This window comes from Aphelocoma coerulescens, chromosome 3 (genome assembly GCF_041296385.1).
Source record: "Aphelocoma coerulescens isolate FSJ_1873_10779 chromosome 3, UR_Acoe_1.0, whole genome shotgun sequence".
Lineage (NCBI taxonomy): Eukaryota > Metazoa > Chordata > Aves > Passeriformes > Corvidae > Aphelocoma > Aphelocoma coerulescens.
In genome coordinates, this window is record NC_091016.1 from 112,649,754 (window position 1) to 112,674,090 (window position 24,337).

At 37.0% G+C, this 24,337-nt stretch overlaps 1 long non-coding RNA gene across 1 annotated transcript; it reads right to left on the minus strand.

The window, feature by feature from the left end:
• Window positions 1-12,649: 12,649 nt before the first annotated feature.
• Window positions 12,650-15,247, minus strand: LOC138107405 (uncharacterized). Its single transcript, XR_011149494.1, has 3 exons — window positions 15,108-15,247; window positions 14,437-14,688; window positions 12,650-13,130 (listed from the first exon to the last, which is right to left on the minus strand). It is a non-coding gene; the product is annotated as an uncharacterized lncRNA (long non-coding RNA).
• Between the last annotated feature and the right edge of the window lie 9,090 nt (window positions 15,248-24,337).

Consider the following 24,337-nt stretch of genomic DNA (forward strand, 5'->3'; position numbering starts at 1 on the left):
CAAGTTTACTTTTATTTGTCATTACTAGAATTGTTAAGGTGAGCTAGTTTTACTTCATTTCAAATTTCAGATAATAAATATAGCTTGCGAAAAATAAACCTTAATATCTGAAATTTACTTGGACCAGATTTTGTTAAGATTTTAATCTTGGCATGTTTTTAAAAGATGTTCTAAAAAAGTTTCTGTTGCATATCCAAAATGCACAAGTATTCAAGGCTTCCAAGAGACTTAAAGAAAAACCTTTACTCTTAAAAGGTCAGATCATATTGAAAATTAATGTAACATTTTATAAATCAAAATATTATGTTAAAAGTCCTTTGAAATCATTAGAGGAGCCAAAATTGTTCTGCAGTGGTCACAAAGAAAAGAAACACTTCATTTGTGTGGAACTAGAGTTCAGATGGACCCCACAGCCAAAACTGAACATGTGTATTTAAAACTCCTCAGGATCGTTCGTACATTTTTTTCCCCCAAATAGCTTAACACCACAGCAAATGAAGCTTGGGTCAATGAGCTATCTACTTTCCTCCTTTGAATGTTAACAGTCTTCCGAACTCTGTAGTTTTTAAAATGTAATAAAAGATTCAAGATTTAATAAAAATGAACATTAGTGAGCCAGAAAACTCCACATTTAGCTCATTTAGTAATCCTGTTTGTAATTTAGTCAAACCTGCAGTTTTAAAAAAAGTTTATACCTAGTAGATGTTGCTTAATATCTTTCACAGTTACTAATGGTCTGGAAAGTGCTTCGTCATGCTTGTGTGTAGTAATCAATCATCCTGTTATTTCTTAAATACTGAAAAAAGAATTATTGAACACCTGTGACTTTTCTGCTTTATTTTAAGCAATCTATGTCTATCTACTAATGAACTGAAACTATCCTTCATTTTTATAATTTAATAAAAAATAGCAGCAATTCCTCTTATTGTCATTACCTCTATTAGCCATGGATTTCTTTCTTTGTTTGCTTATTGTGGAAAGATGGCTGGGGGTAAAATTAGAGGAAACAGAGAAGTTATATTCACATCCTAACAGAAGTCATAATGGTACAGAAGTTATACGGTAAATTACATTCCTGATGGAATGCATGCTGGAAACCTATTTCATGATGATTCTGCACACCCACAATCTGCAGCCATAGCAGCTGCTAAGGGGGATGGAACTCAGGGTGGAGCAGAGTGGAGACACCACAACCAGGCTCCGCTGAAATTCTTGCAGGGAGGGGAACTCGATGGTACTTTACAGCTGAAAAACTGCATAGCACCCGTGAGCCAGGGGAGAGAGGAGGCTGCTGAGCCAGTAACTGTGGTGAAATCACTCTCCTCAGATGAACTTGGTTCATTATAACCTAATTGTAATATTAACAAATACCTCCAACCCAAAAGTACAACCTCTGAGGTACAGCCACCCCTCACTGGGCTGTGCTCTAGATTTCATTGACTGTATCTTTAAATGCAATGCAAGAGAATTTTACACCAATCTTTAACAAAGTTATGTATGACTAGAATCACACAAGCTCCAGCTAAACACAAAGAAATAGTATAAAAGTAGAGAATGGGGAAAATTTAGGGAAGACTCCATTCAACTGCTGGAATCAGTTGATGGGATGAACCTGTCTTTTCCCCTGTAGGGACACCTATTGGGTAAGACATTCTGTGTGTGCTGAATGCTTTTATTGGGGATTACAGTTTGTCTGTGTGTTGCTTTGAATATGTTTTTGCAGTCAGATACTATCAACAACAGTCTTTGAACCTTAACCTGTCATAATTTTATATTAATAAAGAGTGTTATTCCAGAAACTGTTAATGTGAGTCCTTCACGGTGCTGGCAGTCACTGGCAGCAAGGAACATACACAAATAAAGAGCAAGACCCATTGAGGGGTCATAAAGTGGAAAGACCCTCTAAAGAATCTCCCTTACGCTGTTGGGGTGTGTCCCTGAAAAAGTCAGTTGAGCTGCCCTCCCATTCAGCAGGACTATTCAGTGAAGGGTCCCCCTAATGGGATACTGACAGACTGGGTCTTGGCTTTCCTGGTGTGCTGACAGACAAATCAAACACTGCAGATCCAGGAAATCTCCCCACAGTAAGAGGCAGGGTCTCCACTTTACACATGACACTTATCTCCCCTTATCAAAATATTAAAATCCTTAAATTTTAATTTTTATACATTTTTGAACACATCTCTTCCTCTTTCATAAAATACTATGATTTCTTATTGTTGCTTTTGCTTAGTGAAATTTTATCTAATGTAATCTTCTCTCCCGATTATGGAATTTTAGCTGTGAAGACATGCAATGAACTCTTCCTAAAAACCTGAAAATTCATAACTTTTTATCTTCTTCATGGTTAAATTATCTCAAGATTTAGGAAATTTTCCATTTGCAAGCAATGAGCACATATTTACAGATGATTAGGATGTTTCTTTGTTTGCCCATTTTAAACACAAGTAGGTCAGGATTACTTGTTCCTAGGTAATACTGAAATGACCTGCTAAGCCATTAAAGTACCTTGACCTCTCATAATGAGATCCTGAGAAGAGATTTGGTGGCAGAACGAGCCAATTTAAACATATATCAGTTCCCAATCAATATAGAAAAAACATGTATAATAAACCTGCAGACAACTTACTTTTGTCTGTACATCTGCACACTTTCTGGGCAGAAAGAAAGTAATGGATTTCAACAGAGAAGTCAAATCTTTGTATTTCTCTCTTTTTTTTCCTCAATAAATCTGATTCTGTAATCTCAGAATCATATTCTGCAATGAGCAGTTATGAATTTTATTATTAAAAGTTACACCTATAACCCTATAAACATAACTGCACAACGAGTGTTCTCATTACAAGGTCAAAAGTTTCATCTTTTACTAAAGGAAAATACGTCACTTAAGAAAGTCCTAATAGTGATGGTTTACCCTATACAGTCTTGAGGTAACTCCATCATGGACTGCCTGATAGTTCCCGGCAGATTATTAAGGTTATTAAAATGTATTTGGATTAGCATATATTATGGACTACATCATGCTACATCAAATGGATATTTTAGATGTATATAAATATACGTATAAAAATAATATAGGTAGGTGCAGTGTGTAACATCTCAAAAACCTTAGATACAAAGAACAAGCGATGCAATCTCTCTGTGCTTCATTTCCTGCAATGATTTTCTTTTCCAGTTTGAGTTGTCTATTTAGATGAAAAACTCTTCAGGGCAGAGGCTGTCTCCTGTGTTCGTGTACTCCCAAGCATAATGGACCTTGATTTTCTGTATCTCTAGGCTCTGTGATAATACTAATAATTAACTAATTCACTTGATTTGCAATAGGAATGGTTTTGAGCTATGTAACATGGTTTCTGTTTAAATTAGTTTCTTGTACTGAAATAATCATCGAAACAGCTTACTTCTTTCCTATGTGCCAAAGTTTGGGATAGTTAGATGCCAAGTTTTCAGCAAAACTAAGATCTGATTTTTACAATAGATTAATTGCAGGGAGACAATATATCAGAAGTGTTCTAAGGCAACTTTAGATTATTTTACAAATAACCCCACAGTATTTGTAAAGCTTTTTTAAGAGGAGCTACTATACTTTCCTTACATTAGTAAGGCATTGCCAAGTATTTGTGTACAAATTTTGGGTTTTAAATTTCACTTAATAACTAGGATGAATTTTCAATATAAAGTGTAATTTTTAAGTCCAAAAGGTTGTTTGTTTTTTTTTTTTTTATTTTCTACTTTATTAGTCATTATTTCCTTTCATCTAAGATATGCAAAGTAATAACTTTTCAGAAAAAGAGCGGCACCCCTGACTTATGACTTAAGAATGATATTTGCAAATCTAAGAATAGTTCTTAGATAAAGTAATAAGTTTTAATGGTGTAATCATGTATTCCCTTGGCCTGGCACATAGATCTTCTCAGATGGGTTCAGAAGCTTTATAGAGTCTTACTTTGTTACTTTGTTGCAGCACTTAGCTTCCCCTACTCATAATAAAGGTCTAAGAGTGTGAATAAAGCTCCAAATATGAAAAATTTGCTCTTCTGAAAGTTACTTAGGCATATGAATATATATGTCAACAGTAGCAGAACTGTTGCCAGAGTAAGGATGGATCAACATATAGAATTGTTCCACTGTTGGCTCAGAACTACACTGAGAGAGTTCAAGTGCAAATGACTAAAAGCATATCTATTTCTTTCAGAACATCTGACTATATCACTTTGTCCAACAGCAAAATTTCAGAAAAAATTTTTGGTCACATTGTGTCATTAACAGATTATGAATTCTTGCAAGTTTTACTGAACTGGTTGGGTCAGAGATAACACAGAACTGTAGCAACAGTTCCAGACATCTGATTGACAGAGCCCTTTATTGTGCTGCTGATTTCAGGGGGTGAAAGGGAAGATGCTACGCAGATGACACCCGCTGTCTCTGTTTTTTCCTACTGAATATTATTACAGGTAATATAAATATTTCTTTTAATATTTCTTTCCCAGCCAAGTAATTGTTGTAATTTCCTTTAGGTGGTGATAAGAATAAGAGAGAGTAGATGGGCTCAGGGAACAATCTCCCTTTTAAAATATGACCCTCCCCATAGATAATCTGCCTTTGCAGTATAGATGGAGAAATACAGAGTTGTAAAGTCTGAAATATTTTACTAGTCACAAAGAAGGCTCACTTTCCAAGTATTTTTAAAAGGATATTATTATAGCTAGTCACCTCATTGCAAACTTAATTACTTCAACAGAAATCATTTCTGTTTTGTCCCTTTCTAGAGGTATACAGCTTCTGCAACATCTGCACACACAATAATGTATTTAGAGAGTGCTCATACATTTTGAGCAAGGCTTTATTAAAACTGCTGGAATAATAGATGGCTCTGTACAAAAATTCTGTCTAAATCCTAGCTTATGAAGTCGTAGCAACGTAATAGCTGCCAGTATGGGAAATGCCACAGCTGGAGGTGAATCAGCACCAGCCTGCAGCATGTATACAGACCTGCCAATCACTCATAGAGACAAGACAAAATGCAGTAAAAAAACCAACCCAAAATGCTTTAAGGGGAAACAATGCAACATCCATACTTTACGAATTAGGTTTTGATTAGGATCTGGAGTAATGATTCATAGCATCCTGGCAGAAATCCTCCAGGTGATGCAGTATGCCCCCTGCACATGACTGAGAACAAGAACTGCTTTAATAAACCTCCCAGATTCTGAAATGGTTTTGATAGTGATATGGCAGTTTTGACCATGCTATGTATGAAGACTGAAATATCAACCTGGATTATTTTGTAATAGTCTCAGAATACTACTAATAAAAAGGCAAAAGAGTGCCTTTAAAATATACTGACATTATTTCTGGCAACAAATGAATTTTCACTATAGAAATCTATAGTATTTCTTAATTATTAGTAAGAAAGTTAAATCAAACCGTATTCCTTTCAAGTCCAACAGGTGTTTGGATTTGGATCACATCCCAGTATTAAACCTTGGGGGACACCCCTTGTGCCAGCCTCCAAATAGGCCCTGTGACACTGATTACAACCCTTTAGGATCTGCCATTCAGCCAGCTCTCAATCCACCTCACTGTCTACTTATCCCATCCACACTTTATGAGTTTGCCTATGAGATTGTTGTGTGAGACAGTGTTGAAAAGGTTGCTGAAGCCAAGGTAGATGATGTCCACTTCTCTCCCTTCATCACAGATGGCAATCAGGTTGGACAACGAGGATTCACCTCTAGTAAACCCATGGTGATTACTCCTGATCACCTTTTTGTCATCCATGTGGATAGAGATGGCCTCCAGACTGATTCATCACATTCTTAACTGATGTTAAGAATCTGGATTCTTCTTCAAATACTGGATAGAAACTGATAGATGTAAATGATTAACAAGTGATGGGAATTACACTAATTTTTCAAACCTACTGTATTATTCTATATTATTTTGTGTCATTTTTAAGGCTGCAACGCTGGTAAAAAAGCAGAAGATTAGAACTCAAATTAACATTCTTGTGTTATATTTAATGTTCTGATCCTCCCCAAGGGTGTTTTCCCTCTTAAATAAAACACAATATGTAATAATAGTTGACTTCACTCACAGTTTTCAAATTGCTTTGAAACTGGGGGTTTTCTTGGAATTATTTGAATCTAAAAGTATTTACGTACATAATTCTGCAGATGCAGACTTACTGGAGGCAGGGGAGGAAGAGCTGGACAGGACAGGGACATTGACCTCCAAGCTGGTCCAAGCTACGTTGCTGTGTCACCATGTGTTGCATTCCCATCCCTAATGTTGTGAAGGTCACTAGTAATTGGCCAGTAGGGGGACAAACAAATCAAAAAGTTCATGCTATTACACACTCACATGATTTGCTGAATCGGGAACTTCAGCAACAAACTGAGCAAAACAAGCTTGTGGGAATGTGGGAAGCCAGAAATCAATGAACCTTGACTATGGGTCATAAATATTTTTGTAGTTAGTATCATAGTACCTTGCAATAAAGCACTAGGCTGTGGTATTTTTTACTTTACTACCATGTGCTGCCACCTGCCAGACATCCCTACATTTATCCTAACCAGCTGGACATTTCTGCAACTGCTGAACACAGAACTGCTTCTCAAGTCAAGGACTGCTTCCTTTTGCAGGTGCATTGACAAGACTGTGAAATCTCAGAGGATGAAGAAAAAGGATTTTTTGCAGGTTACTGGTCTTTAAATAAGCACAACTGTTTCCTCAAGTGTATTTAAAAGGTCAGTGTCAAGTCAAAAACTGAGTCAGATTCTCTATTTTTCTATACTGATGCATTCACAGTCTTAATTTCACATACCTCTTCTTCGATCTAGGAAGGCTGAAAACCGTGTAGGGATCATTTTTCATCCTATTGTGATTTTTCTTCCATTTGCTTTCTTCCACTCTTTATCAGTGAAAGACGAACCAAAAATTATTACTACCAAACAGAGAAAGTGACTGTTGCATTTCAAGTACACACAGGCCACTACTTGCAGACATTGATTTGCCTTCTGAGAAAGCTTCATGACAGCTATGAAAAAAACTTCCTGTCACTATTCCCTTTTTCATGCCCTTTCTGCCTTGCACTCTGTGGGAAGAAGGAAGAGAAATGGGAAGTCTTGTCCAAGTTTCTGTAACATTTTGAATTATGATGAGATAGCAACTATGGAGCTCTCCTAAAATGTTTTCAACACTGTACCACAGCAGGTATACCTTGGAAGGGACCTAAGGATAAGTCCATTCTGGAGAAGATACACCTCAAAATACCAACAATTCATGTTGCAGCACCTTGAAGCATCAGTGGCTGTGCTTGAGACTAGCCCAAGGCAGGTCAGGTGTAACACTGGAAGAGACTGTGCTTTATAGATAAAGCTTCACCTAAGGACCAGAACAAGGGCAAGGGGAGCAGTTCATCACAATGTTAAACTTGTTGGTCTGGTTCAAAGGGACCAGCAGTTGAGGTTTTAATGGATATACCTTTAAATTTTTGTAATCCATGCTTTGAGTTGCATGTTATTGGAATTTCTGTAGCAGGAACCACCTGAACCAGGGGGGGACAAGCCTTACAAGAAGTAAGTGCAGCAGAAATGCCACCTGAGATGGCTTTGGTAAAACATTAAGCATGTATTTCTCTTCAGTCACAGAAATAGGTATAAAATGTCTACATGATACCTCTCAGGTATTCAGATATTATGCATGGGCTTAGTGATTCCCAGACCAGAGTTCTCAGGAGAGAATATTTTGGTCTGAAGTGTCACAGTCTCAATGAACAGTTTGATGTGCCTAGTGACTGAGAAAAACAGCATTTTGTCATGGTTTTGCACAATGGACTGAACAGAATTTTCAACACCTTGTGCTTCCTTGTTTTGGTTGGCATTGGGCAGGGACTGTAATTTAAAGACATCCCAGCCAAATTTACCACTAAAAAACTACTCAAAATTCTCCTACTTACCTGGACCTCATTGATTACAGAAAATCCTTGTCTCTCCTTCTAGCACAATGCTCTGGTACTTCTAAAACAGTCTTTGTAATCTCTGCCCCTTGCTCATATCTGAGGTTGACAAACTCACAGCAGGCCAGTTCAGAATAGCAGGAGGAGCTGAAGTCTCTGTTGTTTATCCCCGAAGCTACTGTGATTCTGGGAGAGTTTTCTGACATCTGTGAGACCAGAGGGAGCCTTTTCCAACCTCAGTTGACCCAGCACCCTGTAGCACATAATAGCCCTCCATAGTATCCATAAATATGCCTTTTAGGAAGAAAATTACCATTGCAAAATTGCTGGCAATTTGGAGACTTTTAAGCGGAACACCAATTCCACCAGGCAGAATTTCAGTCTTTGAAGCATTACTATCTAGCAGGTTGCACAGAGCACTATTGGATTCCTTACTCAGTGTCATTTATTGGAATAGTGTCCCTTCCTTGGGGAAGCTAATTTATTACTTTGGCTGAACCTCCTTTATTGTTATAAAATTGTATTTACTTTATGAATACCAGCAAAGAGAACCTCATCTTAGATGACATTAAATAGAGGGAATTAGCCCCCAAGGGATTAATTCTAGTGAAAGTCTGCACTGCAAGATAAAACTTTCGTCTTAGAGACCATACATGACCCATTCATTACAGGGAGTGAATCTTGGAATGACATATTTTCCTCATACTTGTGACAGAAAACACAAGTTTTCTGAACTTCCTCTGATAGCTGGAAAACACTTTATGTATCTTCATGAAAAGGCAAAAATTGAAGGATTAAGAAAGGATTATCTCTTCAACTGCCACTAAATTGCTAGTTCCATTTGCTGTCAAGTTCATTAGAAGCCATGAGTCAGGCCTACTAATCTTCTTTGTATTGTCTGACATAGACATCTCCAAGTCTGCCTAAAATGATACTATTCCATGAATTATTGTTGATTAATTCAACCAGTACTACCAACATCACCAGCTGGCTTTAGGGAAAAATAGAATGATTTTCCCCTCACTGATTAGTAAGAGAAAGATGCTATTTTCTTAGCCCTTCATAAATTAAAATAAAAACCAAATCAACAAGATGACCTTGTCTTTCTATAACTGAATTTACCTCATTCCACAAACACTTAGAAAATAGCGTGAATTTCTGATCAATTCCAGTATCAAGCTTCATTCATGGTGTCTTAATCAGCATAACAAATCACATTATATGTGATTGGTAATTATTTTCTACTCTCATATTTAAGAATATTCTCCTCTCTTCTTTGCATATGATTAAAAGAAGAATATCTTTTATTATTTTTCATTCTCCCTTTAAAGCCTTTTACAAAGAGAATGCCAATATTATCACAATGAAAATGAAATGAATGGCAGTTCAAGCAGAGCTGCTGCTTTCCACATCTCTTGAGTGGAGCTGTGTAGAGCTAATTGCTTTAATTGAAGTAATGAATTCAGCCTTCAGTATCCCATGCAGGTATTCCTTTACTTTAGCATCTATATTAAGGGTTTTCTATAAAAAATCACATTAAATTTAGAAATTTGTCTGCATATTCTGAAATGTGCATGTTGACTTGTCCAATTATGTGTCTGACTGTACCACTCTTTGTACCTATTTACAGAAGCTCACACAAAGTGTTGAAAATCGTAAGTATTCATAGACTTTGGTTAGAAAAAGCAATCTTCTTGAGGTAAAAGAATCTATTTATTATTTACATTCAATTTTATTTTGATTTTTGTTTTCTTTGCATACTCCCAACTGGTATTGCTCTAAACACCACTTTACTGGTAAGGTTCACAGCGTGGCCAAGGGCTGAGAGCAGGTTCAGCTGCTATTAAAGCTGACATGATTTGGACTGTGGCTGAGATGAGCTTTTTGAGTTTGATATAACTCATTTTTTAGTCAGCCCTACCCTTAAGGTCCAATTCAACTATACACTGAATTCCATCAAAAGACAGACATTGTCTCCAGCTGGGTTGGATTGGGCCCTCAAGGGTCTCCTAAGCATGTTTACACCACAGGCATAGGAGCCATATATATTTTTCTTTGAGGAAATAGAGGACTTTCAGAAGAGGCAGCTAAGAATGATATTCAATACCACCCTATTAAAAAATAAAAATGTGAAATATTGTTTTCTGAGTAAAGTTAGAATCTATTTGTACTAAGTTTTTTTTCAGATAATCTTTTTATATAGATATCCACATTATTTCTATTTATAAATGGAACTATTTAACTTGGTTCATTTGTTGAAGGAAAGAAACAGCAAAAATCTTGCAAAATGTAAATCATGCAAGTTTCTGAGTACTTTTTTAATGTAGGCAGTAAACACCAATTAACTCAGGGAAAGGTGAATTTATTAGAATATAATGTATCTAGCTGACACAATGCTACACAAGGATTTTATTTGATTTTATATTATGTGGTATTCTGTGCCACCTAAATGCTATAGATAATGTAAAAACTACATTTTCTAGGAACAATACAACAATCATCAGGAACCACAAGGCAACTAAAACCCCTTGAATTAAGGAGAATCCAGTTTAAATGAAAGGAAACTTTTTTTATTTGTGGACTGCATAAATTTCTGCAGTGATGTATGGGAACTAACTACACCAAAATTACTATAATTCACAGTCTTAAAACAGAATCACAGAAATGTCTTGTTGCATTTCTTCACAGCTGTGTAGCAGTATATCACATCCCCACACAGCTACCTAATTCCATATACAAAGAGAGATGCATGCCTTGTCTATTGAGTTAGGTATTTGGAGAAGGTAGTCAAAACTTGTTCTGTAACACCAGTCACATATAACTTCTTTTTTTAACTGTGATATGATTCACAATATAACTCGAACACTTTTCTTAAATAAAAAAAAAAAGATATTTATTAAAGAGTGGGAAAGGAAAAAAGAATCATGATAGAGCTCTAAGTAAGCATTTAAATTTTTTAATGGAAAACTGAAAATTAAATTATTAATCCTGCTTTATTAAAATATTTATCACATATTCCTAAACTACTTTTTTTTTTACTCTGATTGAATATAGCTCGTATTAAAACCTCTTCTTATTTTGTGATATGTGGACTTACATGTAACTGCTTTTCTTAAAACAATGTTATACATCTTGTGCTATTTCCCCCATTTTCCCCCAGAACTTTGTCTTTTTCACATGACACTGTGAATTTATTTCCATAAGGTCCTGTAAAATGAACAGAGTATTATCCCCACTGTAGTAAATAAGGTTTGTTGCCCTTAATTGATTGAATTCAAGAGTTTCTAGAAATTTTCAGTGTCCAATATAAAAAAATGCAGGATCTCATTTTGCAGTGTGTTTATATTGAATTTTATACATTCAAAGCACAATTTCTGTTGACTGCATCTGCACTTCTATAAATCAGTCCCTACAGACTCAAGTTTGAGAGTTAGAAAATGAGAAATGTTTAGTTGGTACTGTTATCTGAGTTTCACCAACTTAAGCACAATCAGAGAATTGTATTCCCATGCAAGTTCTCTGCTGTCTGGGTCACCAAGTAACTCCTTTAACTAGAAGACTCTTCTTGCTTTTTATGCAGAATTTCAAAGGCGGAAAATTTAGGTCCACTCTGTGGATCACATAAAGTAATACAAAACAACTAGAGGCACCTGTGCGTTGTCATCCGTTATGAAAATTAGCATGCTAGACAGATGTGACAGATGCACATTCACTTAATGAGTTTCACAGGTATTTGCTTACAGGGGAAGGCAATCTCTGTGCTAAAGATGGCCAAAACCTCTTAGGAATTATGCAGAAACCTACGGACAATTCTGTGCAAACTGAATAATTTCAAAATTTACACAGATTTTCATGGGAAATTGAAGAGATTTCATCACTTTAATTTCCCTGTCAAAACAGGCTTTGTTTAAAAAGGAAAGGAACCTGTTAATAGAATGACGTAATTGTTTCATGTTTTTCTTTGGAAAAGCCGTATTCCTTAGGCTCCCTATTTGAGAGGAGAGCATTTTTGTTGTTTTTAATGGCCTGAGATTACATGCTTTGCAGATTATTTTTTGTTAAACATTAACCAAATACAAATATCTAGAGATCTAAATTTTTGTTGTACCCTAATGATAACAAATTGCCAATGTGTCCCTTCCATGCTGGAAAGTTGGATGACTCTCAGCATTAAATTAGGAGAGATGATTGGCAGTGCACAGCTTGCAGGCACAATGGCAAGCAGTTTCCAGCTCTTTCTTGAAGTTGTCAGGAACGGCTTGATTACAGCTCCAAGCAGCAGTTTATAAAGTTTCTGTTTCTGTCATTTCTAGTATTTTCTTGGGTAGTGTGTCTGGAGTGAAGAAATTTCAAAGACACTATAGCTCTTTCATAAAAGCTACAAGAAAGTGCCAATGAAAACCTAGGACAGTGGCATGAGGCCATATGCATATTGATTTTAGTTTAGTTTAGATCTTCTTACCAGTCTACATTTCCCATCGAAGGGATCAAATCTCAATATGGAAACTTAGCCTGCATTCACTGTCAAGTTTAGGGAAGAAATTACTTCTGGCAGAGCTCTTCTTCATATATTAATTAACAATAGAAAGTGACAGTTAATGTAAGAGATTTTCAATGTACAAATAGAAAATGATGGTGATTTGGCCACTGAAAAAATCTGGGGACATAATTTGCTGCAAACTTAAAATATTAGGTGGCTCCCAGATTTTGTTTAGATATAGCAACATCATGAAAAATTAATAACATTACCATTTTATCTTATCTTTTCTGTTTTATTGAATTTTATGCACTGAAAACACAAGTATTTTTCATTTCAGATGCTTTTTGTCAGAATGTTATGGTAAACTGGTCTAATAAGACTTTATTACTCCAGGACAGAAAATAAGTTGGATGTTACTCTTAGTTTCTATCTGTTCCCATTTTATTGTCAGACTGGGGACATACTGGAGTAGAGCACTGACAACAGTCAATATCAAACTGTAGCTTTCTGGTCTAGAAATGGCTTTTTTTAATATAGTGCCTCAAAATATTGATTTAGCTTGATTTAAATATTGTGGTGTAATGCAGTACAAACATTTGATAGTAATAGCCACTGCCTACTGAAGTTAAGTCTGGTGGAATATTCCTTTTCTTGTGGCTTCTGGGAAGAATAAAAAAGGGGTCTTCAGGTCTGAAAAACAGAAGAAATAAAAATAATGCAGGCAAGCTGTAATAAAAATATTGTAAAGGTCTTTCATGAAATAGATGTCATTACTTGCCAAGGTCTTCACAATTAGAGAGAGCCTTAATTTTAAAAGATATCTCCTTTTCAATATTCTGGAATAAATTAAGATCATCTCTGCTGGTTTTTTACTCTAATTGGATGCAGAAAAAAAAATTTTGTCAATCCTGCTGACACCTGTACTAAATTCCTTTCTGGCTTTGAATGTGCTTTCAGATATAATTCAGAATATTAACGATGATTTTTATAGCCTTGCATAGTCTGAGATTTGAATTCTAAAAGCTTATTGTCCTTCTTCTTGCTCTCAGTTACTAAGATGGAAGGTGAGGACTAGCATGTTCTTAAATATTTGTGTAGTTTTAATATGTTAATTATTCTAGAATTTTCTCCTATTAATTGCCTATGTAGTATAGACATATATACACACACATTTATATATATATAGATATATACATTCTATATATGTGCCATTCAAACAAAAGCAACAACAAAATAGATATGCAAAGGCAGTGTAGTGGGTTGATCTTGGCTGGATGCCAGGTGCCCACCAATCTGCTCTATCACTCCCCTTCCCAGAGGGCGAGGGTAGAGAAATTAAGATGGAAAGAGTCTCACAGGTTGAGAAAAGGCAGTTTACTAAAGCAAAACAATTGAAAGTTAGCACGCGCTAAGGGGAAAGAAAGTTTAATCTCTACCTCCCATCAGTGAGGGGTGTTCAGCCACTTTCTAGAAAGCAGGGCTTCAGCATGCAGACTGGTTGCTATGGAAGGCAAACATTGTAGGATAACAAATGCCCCTGGTTTCTCATTCTTCCCTTAACTTTTATATCTCAGCTGACGTCATATGGTATGGAATATCCCTTTGGTTAATTTGGGTCAGATGGCCTAGCTGTGCCCCCTCCCAGGATCCTACCCATTCCCAGCCCCTTGATGGGAGAGGAATGTTGGACAGGCAGCACTGATGCTGTGCCAGTGCTGCTCAGCAGTAGCCAAAACACCGGTGTGTTACCAACACCTTTCCAGCTGCCAACGCAAAGCACAGCACTGTGAGGGCTGCTGTGGCGAAATGAACTCCAGCTCAGCCAAACTCAATACAGGCAGTAATGCTGAAAATAAACCCAACCAATAACCAGTTTTTGATAGGGCACCTTTCACTTGGGAGAGCAATATAAACTTTGGTTGAAGAGCTGTTCTGCTATAGGTTTCCCTGTTTAGAGACTTTGTTGATGTAGTCATACTATCAACCCATTCCTTACCTAGACAGGTTTTCTTATCTCTGGAATCTGGCAGCCAGGGTAGATTGTGTATTAATAAGTGGGTGCAACTCTATCCAAATCAAGATATTCTCTTATCCACATCTTGTCTCCTAATATTCCCTGGTAAGGACTTACAAAGACAGCCTCGTGACCTAAAGTTTTACTTATGTAGTCAGACTTTGAGTCATGCACTGTAGCTCAGGTGTCCAGTAGTTTCTTTGTTTTGTTTTTTCCTATGGTCCCACTACTGATCTGTAATAAAAAAAAAAAAAAAAGAAATTTGCTTATAAGAGTAAGTTTATGTTTCTGTATTTATCAGCCCTATCTATATATATATTCTACCTGATTCTGTGTTCTCCATACTCGTTATGATGAATGCCTTATGCAAATCAGGAATTTCTAATCTCTCTACTTCACCCCGAAAGAGCAAAGAGACACTTCATAATTCTCATAATTAGTCATTTCAAACTTCATAAATGGGCACATTTCTATTTTTACACAAAACATACTCAGCTTTCTGGAACTTACCCACCCAATTTATGTTCCTGTACTAGTTTGAAAACAAACCAGTGGGAGGCACCAAGTCAGAATAACAATTTAATGGGGAAATCAAAGAAAAGGAAAAAAATAAAAGAAAACGCTGGTTCAAACTGACAGAGTCAAGATACAACCTGACACCCTGTTAGGCAGGGTGGTGGTAGCAGTCTGGTAGAATGGTGGCTGCAGTCCTCTGAAGCGGTGTTCCTGTAGAAAAAGGGTTTGCTCTTCCTCAGAAGGTCCAGTGGTGGCTGTGTAGCTCCTGTCCTCTGGAAACCCAGTGGGAAGGCTGTCTCTGGTGTTCAGTCCCAGATTATATCCACGATGGGATGCTTGGTTCCTCCTTCTGGGTGGAGCATCTCACAATGGGGTGATGAGTCATGAGGCCAAGTGTTGATTAGGTTCATTAACAGAAGATGGTCTGGAGGGAGTTATCTCTGAGTCATGGGGCAGGACAATGATGGGCCATTAACAGCAAGATAGTCTGGGGGGAGGAGGCAAGGAAACACTGCCCCACCTGATTTCCACAGCTCATGAGGATGGTAATAGAATACACTGCAACCCAGGACAGTTCCTGAGGCTAAGCACTATCTATGCAGGATCCAGGCAGCCACTGACTTTTGCACAGCTAACCTAAATACCCACAGTGCTTTTAATATATCTTTGTAAAAGAAAGGTTCTGGGGAAATTCTCATTTTCACTCCTTTACTATTAAGAATTAAGAAAAGGTTTTCCCCACTATTCCACCCCGTCCTGATGCAATCTCTTGAACTTCCTGTTCTACATCTGCCATGATTCCACCATTAGTAAGACACTACAGTAGTGAGACAGTGTGAGAATACTGGTGTCTGCTGATCCCAAAATGCTGGCAGAGCTGTGCTAGTGAGCACACAGCTGTCCTGGCAGCGAGCATAGGACTGTGCACAGTAGAGGAGGATGTTTTGGGCATGGGATAGATCCATATGGTGTGGGAGCTAACAGGAGATTCTGTGAATGATGATGGCATTATCATTGAATGGACACTGTTGGGGTGGTTAAATGGGAAGGATGCAGAAGCCAAAGCTCAAGAAAATGGTGGTACAAGAAAGAGCATGGTCCTTATAAAACAGCAGGAAAGACTAGCACTAGCTACTCTGTTGAAAAATCAAGAGGAAGAAGAAAACATCATCCACTGCCAAGAGGTGGCTTACATGCATCATTTGAATGACTCAGTACTGTGTGTCCAGTGTGTAGGAAGGCAGCAGGAGCAACAGCCACATATGAACAGCTGAGTATGTTTATGGAGCTGGGATTCCCTTCTCTGTCCTTGGGATGTGCCCCAACAGAAGTTTTTTCTCCCATGCATTTTTACAGTGCTTAGTGCAAACCTGGGTAAGGATAGTTTTGCTACTGGTAGCAATTAAAGTTGTGACTAACTATTACACTGCACACGAATTACATGCTAGCTTTTACCCACTTTTTTTTTCAATTATTTCTATGAAAACATTACAATTATCTTAAACTTAATGCAGTATAAGTCCATATGAAGTAATTGCCCTTTCCAAACCGTTCTGAGAAAAGTGAGAACTGGTCTAATAAGATCCTAGGTTCCTATCTTAGTGTCATACCAAGTTACATATGGTGTGATTTTTTATTTTAAATATGCTTCAGTGCATTTCTAGAATTAACAACCTCCTTTTAACAACATAGACTGCTGATAGATATAACTGTACTGCTACTTAATACAGACCTGCTTGAGCAAGCAAGCACCCCATTAATGGAGCACACACATTGCTGTCAGAAGTGGAACAGTGTCTGCTTTATTTGAGACAGAAGTTTGGGTGATGCTGACTGGCCTACATTTTTTCACAGAAAACAATAAAAAGGCTACTGTACTAATTTGTCTAAGGGCTACATAAACCTCATTAGAAGTTTTCAGTCCCACAAGGGCACAAAACTATATCTGGAAACAGCTATTTAAATATTCATTTCTACCCCCAAAACAAAGGAAAGAAAAAAATCATCTAATTTTGTAAAAGCTTTCACATCTATGGAAAAAAGAGGATCGTAAATTTGTGAATTACTGGTCTGTGGTTACTTCACCATATCTTTTAAACTCAGCCTCTTAGTAGCATTGAATTAATGAATGTGATTTTGAAACAATGAATGTGCTTTACTATGAGGCTGAGTTTTACGTTGTGAATTATATGTAACATAAACAATACTTAATTTAAGAAGGGAAGATTTGTCACTTTAATCACTGTAGGGGTTGTTTTTCCTTTTGAATAATAAGAACTTTGATATGTAATAATGGTTATCCATAAATTGCTGAATTTTGTCTTCATTTGAATTGTTTCTTTCATGTGTTAAAATAACCATGACTAGTTTTCCTTTTTTTCAATTTTTCTTTTGTGATGCAGACTGAACTGACAAACTAGAAAAAAAAGGTGCTCTTCTAATCCTTTTCTGTTATTTGCCAACAGCAAGTTCTTTTTTTCTAGTAATATTAAAAAATAATAGAGAAAAGCATGTTATTTGATACTGAATGCTGTCAGGTAAAATTGAGTAGCAGCTGCCAGATTCATGCCTTGTAAGTAATCATACAGTGTAATTCAGCCACTAGAGTTAAAAACGCAGGTAGCAGTAATATTGGTCTTGGTTTAATACTTGTATGACTACATTCTCACCATTTAATATAACTCACTATTAAATCATTAGCTATCATCAGCCTATTTACCCCCTTCTTTCTTTTCCTTCAGGGCATTTACTCTTTCTGTAATGACAAAAGTAAAAGGTAAGATATGTCTCCATTTCTCTTTTTGTAATAAACCCAAAGCAATTTGCATTATGTTTTATCTTGGGAGGTTTGTCTCCAAATTCTCAGTTTAAATTTGACCTCTGGCTTAATGGGGCTCACTCAATGTGGGAACAATGACCATAGGAGGTACATAGTTTTTAATGATATAGTTCACGGTACTGGTACCATTAGGGGCACCATTCTTAGATTGCAGTACTTCAAATAATTTTGTTGAATGCTGCATTTTTCATAGGTCATGCCATCCAAATGAGGAGTAAAAGGAATTTTCTTGGTCAACATTTTACATACAAAAAACCAGAAGCCAATCAGATCTGAGGAGGTTTTTTAAAGCACAGTAGTTATTTCACCTCGATGTTGGCATTATTCCTGGGCTATGGAGAAGCTTTCTACATAATGAAATTCTTTTATTGTTACTTTCTTCTTCATCAACATCATCATCATCATCATCATCATCATCATCATCCTCTTTGTCATTTTCATAATCAATTATGATTTGCAGATGTTAGTTAACACTTTTGTAAAAAACAATGTCCTTAAAGTGATCTTTCTTTTTTATCATTACATGTATTGCTTTCCATTTGAATTGTCTGGATTAAGAAAGGATTAGACATGCTTTCAGTTTGTGTATAATAGCAAAATCTCAAAAATTGTTAAAATCTCTTATTGACATTTTACTTTGTATTTCTGGTCCAGTTTCTAGCTGAATTTAAAGTGCAGGATTACACACACTTGCATCAGAACACACTTGAAATTGCTGAGTATATTTTGAGAGGTTTTTTGAGTAAGCTACTCTCTTCCAGAAAGATTTTTTACTTCCCCAAAGACCTTCAAGTTTTCTTCTCAGAGACAGTCTTAAGAAGAACCAGGCTACAACCTCACTGCTAGCCAGAGCAATGCCAGGGCACAGTGAAAGTCTGGGAACTGGACTGTCTTGTAGGTGTTTACTATGATTTTAGCACTTTAAATAAGAGTTCCATGGAAGGGTCAGGTGTTGAGGGGTCAGGTAATTTTCCCAGCTTGTGATTTAAATGCTGGCACTTTCAGAGGTTAAGATACCTTTTTAAGTAGGCCACATGTCCAGGCATCCTACAGTTTACCATTAAAGCTATAGCCCTTTTCTAGCAGAAACACAGAAGTCAGGTAAAGTTTTTTTCTACCCTTTCAGATAGGGAAACTGATTACTGATTTACTTGCAACTTAGTAATATCAACAGTACATCCTATAATGATATGGTCTAAAATTGCAAGAGTCTAACTATCCTCTGAAAACATAGTTGTCTATTTTCTGCTCCTACACCCATGTGTGTTAAGGAAGGCTGAGTTGTTCTGTAAGACCCTGGATGGAACTACCTACTCTCTGAGTGGCTCTGTTCAAGGCAAAAGAGCAGCTACTTCTCTGTGCACTGTAAATTGCAGCATGGACTAGAGCACATTCTCCTCTTCCTAGCTCTTACTAAAGCAGCAAAGGAACTGATCACAGAAAGGAGCTTCACCTTGAAGAATTTTATAGATAATTAGGACAATTACGTGTGTTCATGGATGTGCTGCAACCTTGATCTATTAATAAATGATCCAAAAAAGGTTTATACAAATAAAACATTGCTAATTTTTTTCTCCTCCTTCCTCTTCTCAACAGTGAATTCACAATGTCAATGCTCAGTTTGAAAATAGAGGAATGATTAGTGCTACTAGCAACAAGAATAATGAGAATAAGATACTGAATAGAGCAGAGGTTTTTTGTGTGCAGCACCTTTGATAAACCAGCCATAAAACAGCGTTCTTATTACTGTGGCAACTATTTTAAGAAAAAGGTTCCCCTGCTGAATTTCTCTTTTGGCTTTAAACATAACAATAACCTCACACATTCAGCAGAATTCACCTCTCAAAGACACAGCCATGCTTTCTGCTTCCAGAAAATAATGCACTGGTGTTCTCATGGACTTGGCAATCAATTAGAAGAACCCATTCTAAAGGAATATATATATTTATATATAAAAGCTACCAAGTTGCTCCTTTGCTGCCCTTTTAGAAAAGTGTTTCATTGGTTACACTCTGTTTCAGATACTACGACAGGCTGCATTTTCATTTTTTTCAGTGGATCTACTTTTTTATATACTTCACTTGCGTGTGGTGCTGAAGTAGAATGCCATTGTAAAAGAGTACTTTTTCAAATAAGAACTTGGGTCATTAAATTCTGCAGAGAATACCACACCACAGAATTTGTGTGCAATGAAAACCACTTGACTACAGAGATTTGCTGGCAATATTCATAGCTAGAGACTGACAGCAAATTAGGCCTGCTGTGTTGCATGCATTGTCCTGCTAGAGTGAGGCATATTAACCGAATTCAACGCTGCAGTCAATAGATGACTTTCCTCCTCTTAAATGTGTAACTCACTGGTGAGCAACAGAGACAGCAGGAAGCAGAAGGGCAAATGGAAGAAGAATCTAGTAATTATGCACAATACATTTTAAGTGCTTATTATCTGGGATCATCTGGTCATTCTGAATTTTAAAACTCAACAGCTACTTGTGTATTAAAAATAAGGTTTAGGGCTATACTTAAAAGATATATGTATGATTATGATCAGAAAAATATAAGTAGTTATATCTACTTAAAAAACATTGCCATTAACAGAAGAACAAAAAAAATCTATGTTAGAATAATATGAAAGCAACAAACATTTCTCTTTTTGTAATAACAAAACATTTCACTAAGTGGTTGAAGATTATTATTTGCTTTTCATAATAAACTTAGAGAAGAAATAACTTAAATTCAGACTTTTCTTGTTCATTTAGTAACAAAGGAAACTTTACCTCAGTCATGTATTTTCAAAATAAAGTATTTTAAACTGTTGTGGACTGCACGGCTTGTCAGTGCCGGAGTGCGAGGTGCTGTGACCTTCCTAAAAGCGTCTTCAAAGCGAATCTGCTAGCAGGCCCACCACACACTCACATGCACACACAGATAGCTCCAGGAATGATCGATGACAAAGAGCTGGGAAGGGTCTTCGTATGGGGTTGCACGGACAGGGTTTATTGCAGCCACACCAGGTGAAGGGTTCCAGGGACAAAGAACAACGGAGGGTCCAGGTTTAACTACGGGAGCTGATTGAGCATCAGAGACAAATGACCTGAGGGTACAGGGGCAATACACAGGCGGGACTAGGGTACAGAAGCCAATGGGAAAGCTCTGAGGGAATGGCGAGGGGGCAAGGGCCAATGGGGGAACAGGGAGTGGAGAACCTTCTAGGACAGGGACATATTAGGTACAAAGGGACAGGGAGGCCAATGGGCCAACCAGGGAAGCAGAACTGGGGTATATTAGCATAGCAACACAAAGCATCCTGGGGGAAGCCTCTTTTGTCACCCTAACCGGAGGAGAAATCTTTGGTACTAGGGACTGTCTCGCCAGTGGACTTTGTCCCTTGTACCACAGGCCCCACCAACCACCAAATTAAATGTTTATAAATTTGTTGAGTAAATTTTCATGGTAGAGCAGACATCACTTTTCTTATATCAGAATGGGAGCCAGTCTCTTTCAAAAGTTATGTTCTTTCTCTTCGAATACACAGCTTTTATTTCTTATTGGTGCTACTTCAGTAGTTTCACATTGATTTCACAAAATGTCAGATGGTGACTTGGGCAGGATCCTTCTGTATTTATTACTGGGAAAAGCTGCAAGCAGACAAAAAGAAATAGTCATCAGACACAGAGGTAGAAGCTCAGAAATTAGAGAAGGTTTTTAAGACTGCTCTGCAAAAGTCCATTGTTAAGTTTATACCAGCGTCCATCTTAAGTATATTATCCTACTAGTGGTTCTTTCACACTCCATTTACCCATCCCTCTTGCAGTTAAGTACCTTGAAAACCAGAGTGCAAACCCTCTGGGACACAGGGTCAATTTGTGTGCTGCTCAGCATATTGGTAGCCGTGCCTGGCTGGGACTTTCAGGTACTCCAGCAGTGGCTGTCAGCACATTTTGATAAATAACACACAGACAGAATTCATGTTATGCTGTACTTTTGAGGTCAGTTTGCCCACAGAACTGTTCTCCTAAAATCACTTTCCTCTTTCCTGAGTGCATTTTTCCCTTCCTATCAATATATTTCCTGTTGCAACATCCACATGAAAGTATATGTGAATATATGAAATCAATGAAAGTACTCATTGCATATATTTGGCTGCTTTTCAGTGAACAAATAAATAAGAATAATTTTCAATCCTGGCTACTTGTACTATAAAACTAGATTTTAAGGTGATGCAATTTATGTAACATACTCAGGATGAAAAATATTCATCTTAAAATAAAGTCCTGGTATAGGCATACTTTTAAAAGGGAAATATTTTATACTTATCAGGTTCTGAAGGGATGTTTAGAGCCACAGATAAAAAAGGAAGATCTTTATTACTCTAATTTCTTTCATGAGTTCCATTTTACAGCATTTAATTATTTAAGTAGGATCCTTTCACCACTGAGTTTACAGAATGGATGGCTGTCTCAGAAAGAGTTAGGGAGAGGAAAAAGCATGACTCTATGTAGATTGGTCAATTTATTATAGAAATTAGGCAAAACATGATTGTCATTTAGCAGAAATTGCATAATGCTGTTTGTTGATAAATGCCACTAAATTAAGGATATCATTCATCAGTTAATTAGAGATATTAAGTATAGAGGTGAAACCTTTTTTGTTAGCATGTCTTTAGGAATGTTAGTTTGCCCAGGACATACCATCATTTGCAAGGTCACTTTGGTTCTTGAAGGCTTTTGAGCTTTCTTCTACAGACGTGAATATGCTGCAATTCCACACGCCCTGGGAACCTCATGGTGTTCCATCAGCAAGCAAGGGAGGATGATTCAAGATGTACTCTTAAAAAATAGGGGGTTACTAGCCCCTTTTTTCATCTTGGCTTCATCTCTTGTGAAATGTAGATACTTCTATCTGACTTCTCATATTAATATAAATCCACTTCATAAATATACTTGAAGTACAGGTCTGTCAAGGGAATATATTACTTCAATTCTCACAGAATGATCTATAAATAGTATGGAAGTACTGCATATGAGACACAACATTAGACAAAGACTACTAATATTGACCTTAAATCTTATTGTTTGTTTCAGTTTTCTTAAGGTATGATTTTGATGTTCATGTTGTTGCTATTACTCTAGTGGTTTAAGTACAACTGTGGAAATAAATATACTTATGAGCTACGACCACTGTTTCCAGCTTAGCACGGCAGTGTCATTTTTCTTCTGAAGCCAAGGTATGGTTGATGGTCTTCTGTTGAGGTGCTAGAGACATTTATAATGAATGAAGACACATGTATGTCCTCAGTCAGTCTTCAAACGTGATTGTAGTGGGGCCCTCAAGTAGATGATGTACTGAGATAATTTGCTCTCTATTAGGTTTTAGTGTCTTTATAGCAGGGCAAAGTACCTGATGGCAGGATCAGCACATGGCACTAACAGTAATTATGTGACTGAGCCAATTATTTTATCAGCTCAATGTGAGCAATTTTTCCTTATCTTGATGTCACACTGCTCCATGACAGGAAAACTGAGTTTAAATCCCATCCATGTTCACAACATCATGGACTTCCTCCAGAATGATTATTTCCATCTGAGTATGATGAATTACTTCAGAGTTTTCAGAAATTAACTTAGGTTCATCCCAGACTCAGAAGTGATCTGCTTCTACACATTCAAGTTACACAGATTTGCTTGGTTGATGGTCGGACTTAATGACACTAGAGCTCTTTTCCAACCTATATGATTCTATGATTCATGAAAAAGGTGTTGTTCTTCTAAGGTAAAACTAAAAAGTATTCAATTGTCCTTCTTATTTAAAATCAGTCAGACTGCTGCAGCACCAGAGCATCCTAAAACACCCAGCTGTGATCTAAACACTAGCATCTCTCAAGTGCAAAGAAAGAAAGAACAGTTTCTACTATGGCTTTTGATTTAAACAACTAGCATTGACAAGGGAAGTACTATCCCCCTTCCTTCCTTACTTCGTATCCCTTTTATTAGTGAGGGATTGAAATAGAGGAAATATGCCCCGACCAAGAACAGCAATCCAGCTCCATCAGCACGATGTCAACACAGATAGATTAGCCTAGGAGTGCCACACAAATGTCAATGAATTACTTGTGGACACTTGCACCAGTGTCCCTGTGCTGTATGCACATACCAGCAGATTAAGCAGCACAAGGGGCGACCAACTGTCAGAGCAATCCTGTATTGTTTCTGCCTCAGGTCAAGTCTCCCAAAGAATTCATAGGAACAGAGACAGACTAAAAGTTAGCTTCAGAGACACAAAATGGCCTCTTGCACTGTTTAGTTCATTATTATAGGCCTATTTGCACAAGCCTGCTTAATAATATACTCAGTACTTATGAGAATAAAATGGGAAGGATTCCCTCATTTTCTAATTCTGGGAACACTTCTTTAGCCATAAAGCTGGACAAACTGATTTTCTTCCCTGTGGCTCTTATCTATTAATGTCATCTGTCAAAAAGGAGAGTTCTGTTTGAATACCAACAATCACAAAAACTGCTGTAGTTGC